Source organism: Mirounga angustirostris, unplaced genomic scaffold, assembly GCF_029215605.1.
Source record: "Mirounga angustirostris isolate CCGP_5_RB_7025 unplaced genomic scaffold, mMirAng1.0.hap1 SCAF_10, whole genome shotgun sequence".
Taxonomy (NCBI): Eukaryota; Metazoa; Chordata; class Mammalia; order Carnivora; family Phocidae; genus Mirounga; species Mirounga angustirostris.
This window is the reverse complement of record NW_026991718.1, coordinates 39556705-39565437: the sequence shown is the minus strand read 5'-3', so window position 1 is coordinate 39565437 and position 8733 is coordinate 39556705. Positions and strand designations below refer to the sequence as shown.

Below are 8733 nucleotides of genomic sequence, written 5' to 3'. Positions count from 1 at the left end.
CTCATGAGAAGTTCTGCCCCTGTCAGGAACCTTCAGAGCTTCTGTTGTGGGTAAATGTTGGGAGTGCCAGGCCTCTCCATATGGTCCGTGAGAAACAGCCATTCTTGTCATTCAAACATTGTTGATGAACAGCAGTTCCATGTGATAGTCCTAGAAAGACCCATGAAGTGGGGCTGACCTGGGCCGTGGTGGAGCTCTCCTGTCTGCTGGCTTTGCAGCTTTGGCCAAGCCATTTGGCCTTGCCAAGTCTCCATCTTGTCATCTGTAGGAAGGGGACTGTGCATCACCTTTGCCAGATTATTGTAAAGCATGGAGATGACACATGTCGAGTGTCTCTGGTACTCAGTAGCTGCTGTTTTTGTCCTATTGGAATAACCTTCCCCAGCTCCCTCCACCCCACTTCCGGCTCTAAAACATCCTTTGTTACTGCTTGAGTCCTGCTGGCACCTTGCAGAGACCAGTTTCTTAGTCTTCCTCGCTTCTGCATCTTCTCCTGGACCATCCAATGAGATGGACAGTGCTATCCCCCAGGGCCTATTTGAAACGTCTCCTTGGTGTTGCCTCCGGAAGGCAGATTTTAGTCACGTACCCACCGTGAGCTCCCCCCTGGTGCTTCACCTCAAGTCACATTCCCCTGTCTGTCCAGCTAAACACACCCGGTAGGGCTGTATGACAGGTACCAGATGGTGATGTTCTGGTAATGAAGAGACGTTCAGGTAATAATGAGGCCTCCCTCACATACTTTGTTCGATCCATACTCCTTGTTCCCAAACCCACTTGGCACTTTCTTGTCTCAGGGCCTCTGTTCTGTGTTCCCTTCACTGAGAACATTGTTCGCCCGAACTGGCTCTGGTTTAATAGTCGCCTCCTCAGTTCCCTGACCACCTCTTTCAAAACTGCAGTGCCCCTCCCCCAGCCTTCTTTCTCTTCCTCTCCCGCTTTATCTTACTCCATAACACCTACCACCGTTTGGCCTCGTCCACCCTGAACAGTGCCCGGTACATAGTAGGTGCCCAATAAACAATTTTTTTTTAAAGATTTTATTTATTCACTCGAGACAGAGAGCGAGAGAGGGAACACAAGCAGAGGGGAGTGGGAGAGGGAGGAGCAGGCTCCACGCTGAGCCAGAAGCCAGACGTGGGGCTCGATCTCAGGACCCTGGGATTATGACCTGAGACAAAGGCAGACGCTTGACCATCTGAGCCACCCAGGCGCCCCCCCGCATAAACAATTTTTAATAAGTAGGTGGCGGCAGGATTTAAAAAGATTCAAATGCGCCTCCTTTTCTCACACAAACCTTGTTTCCAGGGAAAAATTAAGCTCATCACGTCCATCGCCCTTTCAAAAGGAGAATGAAGATAACAAGATGATCTTGGCACCTTTTCCTGCTCAGTCTCAGCAGAGGGGGCCTCACCCAGGTGCCTGATTGAAACGATCCGTTCTGAGCACTGACACAAGCACCAGCCTGCACTTGCTTGGCCAAGGTGCAGGGGGAGGAGGCGTCCCGACCGCACTCAGGGGTTGGCTCACAGCCTGACAGCACCTGAGACAGGAGACAGAAACCAAAAAGGGGCATCAGACAGGGATACTAAGAAGCACTTTGGTGAGGGCGTTTTCTTTTTATTAGAGTACATGGTGCCCATTGATTGATCATTGAAATAATGACCTTGAATTATTAATAAAGATTAAGTTGAATCAACTGTACCTGTATAGAAAGATAGGGGATTAGCACATGTATTTAGAAGACTCCCATCAAGCCAGTTTTTAAAGTAACAGCTTTATTGAAATATAAATCCCATACCATCAAATTCATCCTTACTGAGTTGGGCAACCATCACCACTAAGTGTAGGACGTTTTCATCACCCTTCCTCCTCCTCCCACGCCCCGGCCCTTGGCAACCACTAATCTGCTTTCTTTCTCTGTGTTCTGACATTTCATATAAGTGGGATAATTCAATAAGCAGTCATCATGACTGCCTTCTTTCACTTAGCATAATATCTTCGAGGTTCATCCGTATAGTTATATGTTAGCGTTTCATTCCTTTTTATGGCTAGGCCACATTTTGTTTATCCATTCATCCATTGATGAACATTTGGGTTCTTTCTCGTGTTTGGCTACCATTGAGCCCTTGTGAAACATAATGAAAGGCTTGATAGGGGAATGGAGCTTCCTGGCTCCTAAAACCGGGGTGGTGTTGCCCCAGATGGGCATAAGGATCTGCAGTGGTGTAGACATCTCATCTAGCTGGTCGTTGTCTACTCTGAAAGTGGACCTTCCCCATTTCTGGTGGCCTTTCAGTGCTGGTGTGCAATACGTGTGATTACCCAAGTGTTCCTCTCCTTTGACCTGTCAGCCAAATCTAAAGTCAGTCACCTCCCCAGTGTCTTTCCATCCTCCACTCTTGCCCTGCTGGTTTCTTCACAGCCTCCCGTTGAGCACCTCCAGCTCCCCCCAGCTTTCGTGTGTGCTCCCTTTCTGGGGCAAAGGATTCTCCCTCAGTGACTTCAGGTCCCTGCCCCGATCCCAGCTGTCCTCCTCAGATGGGTCCAGCTCCTCAGGCCTTTTTGACATTACTGCCTTGAACTGTTACCCATGTTTAACTGTGTGCTTTCTCATTTCTCCGTGTGATTATTTTCTTCTTTGATGTTGTTGTCTTGCCTTTCGGCCTCAACCGAGCCATAACTGCATTGTGGCACAGACAATGTCGTGGACCACCCCTGTCCCCGGGCTCGCCCAGAGCAATTCACAGTGGGCTCTCTGTGAATGCTGCCTGGTTTGGTGTCTGGGAGTTACGAGCCCTTTGCCATGTAACTGGAGAGGTGGAAGGTGTGAATGGAGGCACCTGCTCAGCTGTATAATGGTCTTTGGAGCAGGGATCAGGTTTAAATCATTTCGAATCCTGCTTTAACCTCTCGTTGTTAATTCCTGAAAGTGCATGGCTGAACTAGCGGGAAAGTAACCTGAATTTTGGTCAAAGCTTGAACTATGCATTTTCTTTCTGACCATGTGTATCTGAAGGGATCGTTGCTGATTCTCTCCCGTTCCTATCAGTCACAGACTTGAGTTAGGATTTGCAGTTAGGATTGGGGCGGTGGGGAGTGACTTGAGATAATGAAATCAGGAACAGTGAGGTGGGGCCCCATTCTTACTGGACTTGTCATTCTCTCTTTCCCAATGGATCAGGTAATCTGACATTAGCAGGTAACTCAGTTGAGTTTTTTCACTGCCTCTCAGTGGTCTGTATTCATTGTCAGCTGAGATAATGGTGAGCAGAGAAAGAAGAAAATTAAAATAGGAAGCTGGGAAGGGCAGGAAGAGAAATCTGTAAGCCTGGTAAACAAAAGTTGGCTGTAACATGAGCCAGGATATGACCAGGTACTTCTGACCACCTCAGCGCCAGCCCTCCACGTTTTCGTGTCGGTTGGCCTGTCTCCCTGCCTCACTGTTATCAGGCATGTTTAGGTCAGTCTTCTTTTTTCTTTCTTTCTTATTTGGCTGTTGTTCCTGAGGAAAATGGACCAGATGGATCTCTTAGAATCAGAGTTAGAGACTGGAAGGGACAGTGTCAACTTCCTTTCTGATAAAAAATCCAGTAGCTTTTGTAGGAAGCCGTCTCTTCCTCCTGGCTGTGCTGAGAGGCGCTGTCACCCTTTCCCCCTTACGACAAGGGTGCAAAATGGCAATATCTGTTGGGCTTTTTAGGGTGACTGAAAAGGCTGGAGGCAGCCGACCTCAGAGGCGCTGGAGGTAGGGTCTCCCCGATTGCCTCAGGTGTATCCTACCCCATTGTGGGGCCAAGAAGCACCAACTGGATTGGAAGCTGTGGTGTAGCAGTCTGGGTTTTGAGATCTGGGTCCAAAGCTCCCATCCTCCATTGACTGTGTGCTTACCTGCCTTGCAGCAGTGGTAAGAAGTGATATCTGGAAGCACCTGAGCCCACCAGTTCCTGCAGGAGGCTCATAGCTCAGTACCTCCCTCTCCCACATCTGCATGGTCAGGGGACTCGGGGCTGGGCAGTTTCTTCCTATGGTGGACAGCTTCACTTGTGGGGGGATTTCCTCCTTCTCTCCACCTATTATCTTCTCCATCCCCCCCCCCCCCCCCCGGAGTCCTCCACGGTATGTCTCACTGTCTTCCATATCCTAGGCTGTCAAGCCTTCCTATCTCAGGGTAACTGGTCCTTATGTGGGCTGCCCTTCTTACCTTTACACATCCTGGCAAAAATAATGGCTTTCTACAAGTTACATGTTCCAAAGGAAGATCAGTGGGTCCTGGAAACCTGATATGTTAACCATGTATTTTTTTAAAAATTTAAAGTCCTAATCACAGACCTGTACCTCAGAAACAAATAATATATGTTAAAAAAAAAAGATAGTAGGAAGGGAAAAATGAAGGGGGGGATATCAGAGGGGGAGACGAACCATGAGAGACAATGGACTCTGAAAAACAAACTGAGGGTTCTAGAGGGGAGGGGGGTGGGGGGATGGGTTAGCCTGGTGGTGGGTATTGAGGAGGGCACATTCTGCATGGAGCACTGGGTGTTATACGCAAATAATGAATCATGGAACACTACATCAAAAACGAATGATGTAATGTATGGTGATTAACAACATAATAAAATTTAAAAAATGCAAAAAAAAAAATTTAAAGTCCAAATTCAATATTCACCACATTTTATAAAAAGGAAAAACGATGATAATCCTGTCACCTAACAAACCTGTTCTCATTTGAGTGTTTCCTTTATCTCTATTCTGATGAGTCCATATTAATAGTTATACTCAGAGTAGGTGGTACACGATTTCCCTGGTTTCTCCACTCACTGCGCAACAATTTGCCCCACGGTCCTAGGCGTAGCACGACGACGACCAAAGAACACAAACATCTTGTGGTCACAGTCAGCATTGGGATGACGGCACCTTGTTCTGTGGAACCAATAGAGAATCTTTTTTTTTTTTTTTTTAAAGATTTTATTTATTTATTCATGAGAGACAGAGAGAGAGACAGAGGCAGAGGGAGAAGCAGGCTCCCCGCGGAGCAGGGAGCCCGATGCGGGACTCGATCCCAGGACCCTGGGATCATGACCTGAGCCGAAGGCAGACGCTTAACCGACTGAGCCACCCAGGCATCCGAGAATCATTTATTAATTGGTGACACTAACTAGTTCTGACTGGACAGATCAGTGATGTCATGGCCCCCTACCCCTGAGAAAAAGCAGGGGACCTGGTGGGGAAGGGAAGAAATCCGCGGGAGGTAGTGCCACATTCCGGTGTCCCAGGAACATCTCCACGTGTAGGACAATGAGCTCTTTAGAGCAGAAAGGAGTAAGTTTTTAAACTGTTTTAATCTTTCTGAAGAAAAAAGAAAACAGTGCCCTTTTTACATACTTTCCAGAATTTCCTGTGTTTCATATTAGCTGGTTACTGTTTTGGCTTCCTTTCATGGTAGTAAACACAGTTTGTTTTGTTTAGCAATTTCCTTCCCCCTCAAATACCATCACTGATCAATCCTGCCTTTGCCTGAGTCATAAATTCATGGGTCTCTTTCCTTCCACCTCTCACCCCTCAATTCACTCCATTTATTGAGCCCCTGCTGTGCACTAAAGATTCCAGAAGGGGCTGTGTTGGGGGGGGAGGGAAGGGTTGGTTGTAGGAAGGCAGTGGGTGCTGGAATCCCAGCATCTAGATGCTTCCACCCACCCTCTCTGAGGGCTCATGCTCTCCAGGCCAGGAACACTGACATTTAATGAGCACTTACTAGAGAGTTACTTGTCCATTTTATATAGAGAGAAATCGAGGTCTGGTTGAGTCACTAGAATCAGAGAGTGGCGTGGCGTGGCCTCAACTAAACCTCTGGCTTAGCTGTGGGCGCCACCAACCTGTTTGAGCTTTGAGAGGCACGGAGACAAGCAGGACTGCATTTTAAAACATGACTGTCTTAGTTGTCTCAAGTTAGGGGTCACAGTGCAGCCTCAGCCAGCCCTGCTGGGGTGTGGGCCTCCTGACTGCAGCCTGTTGTGGGTGAGGGGAGTTCGGGTGGAAGAGACGGTCAAGAAGAGGGTGCATAGCAGGAGAGAGGGAGGGGCTGTTAACCCAAGATGGGAAAAAGTGGTCACCAGGGGCGGTGGGGCCTCTCAGAGTCCCCTGCTGGGAGAAGTACGGGTCCTGGAAGGTTGAGCTGATGTTAGTCAGACATTCTGGAGCTGCATTCCCTCCGAAGCCCCCCATGTTCTGCAGACATGGTCCTCTTTTGCTCCATAATGGTAATTGCCAATTACCGCCGTGTTAAAATCGATAGAGCCACTTACCTTGAACTCAACCTGATGTTGACCATTCCAGTGAAATTAGGAACACCTGGAGTTTTTTCTCTCGGTTGGGCACAGAACGGTTTCTGGTTTTCCTTGGAATGAAACAGAGGTCTAAATGTTGGAGTAGTGGCTCTCGAATGCATCCGATCACCTGCAGGCCTTGTTACACATTGCTGGGCACTGCCCCCAGAGTGTATGATTCTGTAGGTCTGGAGTAGGGCTTTGAGAGGTTGCATTTCTTTTTTCTTTTTTCTTTTTTTTTTTTTTTTAAAGATTTTATTTGTTTGACACAGAGAGAGAGACAGCAAGAGGGGGAACACAAGCAGGGGGAGTGGGAGAGGGAGAAGGGAGCCCGATGTGGGGCTCGATGCCAGGACCCTGGGATCATGACCCGAGCCGAAGGCAGACGCTTAACGACTGAGCCACCCAGGCGCCCCGAGAGGTTGCACTTCTAACAAGTTCTCCAGTGAGGATGATGTTGCTGGTCCAGGACTGCACTTTGAGAACCTCTGTACCAGAGCATCTCTCAGATTCGGGCCTTCGTTCCCCTCTTCACCTCATAAAACCAACACCATGAGTGTGGTAGAGAGCCATTGTCTAAAAGAGGATTTATTTGCTTTGTAGCACAGAGTAGTCAAGAGACTTGGGCTAAGTCCCAGAGCTAAACTGTCCCCTGGCCCTGCCCCCCTCCCCCCACCCCCACCCCGGGCTGAACCCCTCCCTCACCTGCCACCCAGTGCAGGGATTAGGATAGGGGTGAGTGAGCTGCCCTGGTGTGGAGAGGGCCTGGGTGCACTGCTGCTTTCCTCCTTTCATCATATGGAATTTGACAAGCTATGCATTTTCCATAGTAAGTGCATAAAAAAGATTTCTTACCCTTTTTCAAAAGAAAGAAATACAACCTTTCTCTTGAGTCATAACTATTGTTAGATGCGGAATGAAAAAAAAAAAGCAGTTAATGTTCTTTTCTTCTAAACAAATTCTCTTTCTTTAGTTGTAGAAGACCCCTAGAGTTCATTTTTAATGGTTTCAAGGATGTGGGGGAGTCACACTCTCCTGCTCAGGATGCAGCTCAGCGAGGCCCCGGGCACAGCTCCAAGCCCAAGCGATTGGCCAGGTGGGGCAGAGGGGCACCCGCTGGGGAGAGGGTCAAGAAGACCCCCTTTGGGGCGGGGGAGCAAAGATGTGGGGCTGGGAGTCCGATGTTGAGTCTTGAGGCTTTCGATCTGCAAGGTGCTCTTTTTGGTTAACTTTGGGCCAGCAGTGGGTTAGCCAAGGACCCAGCTGCGTGTTGTGTCTGCCTGCACGATCTGTGACCATCTCAGCCTCCTATGGCCAGGCCCAGCCCAGCTTGTTATCATCCCCGCTTGAGTGTGCCTTGTAATCGCCATCCTGGCGGCTCCTCGGTTCTCCACACTGCATTCCCCCTTGGCCCACGTACCCATGACTCCCCACCCTCTCGAGGTCATTGTTTCTGTTAATGCCTCTGCCACCACCTTAGGTTGCTCTTGTTTCTCACTGAGACTATTACAGTAGTTCCCAACCAGTCTCCAGTCTATCCCCTTCCCAATCCATCCTTCCTACCGTCGCCATATTGCCATGCTAGCACCTGCTGGGCCCCGGCTGCTCCCCAGACCCTTGACAGTTTCCCATGGCCCATGAGAAAAATTGCGTTTTCTTGGCTTCCGAGCTTTCCCATCTGGGCCCATCGTGTCTGGCCAGAGCGAGAGCGGGGATGCTTGTGAGGGCCTGGATAGTCACGACAGCTTCTGAAAGGAGTCGTTTGGCAAGCTAATGACTTGCCAGAGGACAGCCCACAGTGAGAGGATTTGCTCTTCTGGCCCCAAGTAGGAAGGGGGAAGAGGATATTGGCGAAGCGGGGAAAGAGGCCATGTCATGGGCAGCGGGAGAAAGCCAGGGAGAAGAGCCCAGTCATAAGGAGCCTGGCTAAGAAAGGCCCCATTCCGTGCAGTCAGCTCTCCCTGGGGATGGCTAAACAGGCCTGGGGAGCTTCCAATGTCTGGTTTTGATGGTGCTTGTTCAGGGCCCCTTGGAGCATTCTGAGATACTAACCCTTAGAAGGGCAGGCCCAGATTGCTGACAGCCAGGTCCACAAGATGAGGTTCCAGAAGGAGTTGGAGCTTGAAAAACTTTGCTGAAGACCATAGATGGGCTTTTTAGTTTCATTCTGAGTAAGTAGAAAGTCAGTGTTCCTGATGCCTGGGATCCATGGTATCTTTTTTTTTTTTTTTTTTTAAGTTAACTCAGGTTTTTTTGTGTTTTATTTTTTAAAAATTTTTTTTTGTTTATTTTTTTTAGTAATCTGTACACCCAATGTGGGGCTTAAACTCATGACCCTGAGATCAAGAGCCTCATGCTCTTCTGACTGAGCCAGCCAGGTGCCCTCATAATGTCATTTTGATAGAGA

At 48.8% G+C, this 8733-nt stretch overlaps 1 protein-coding gene across 3 annotated transcripts in view; it reads left to right on the top strand.

Moving 5' to 3' along the window:
• The window catches only part of TCF7L1 (transcription factor 7 like 1), a 151812-nt gene that overhangs the window by 32646 nt on the left and 110433 nt on the right, over positions 1-8733 (top strand). The window lies entirely within an intron of this gene.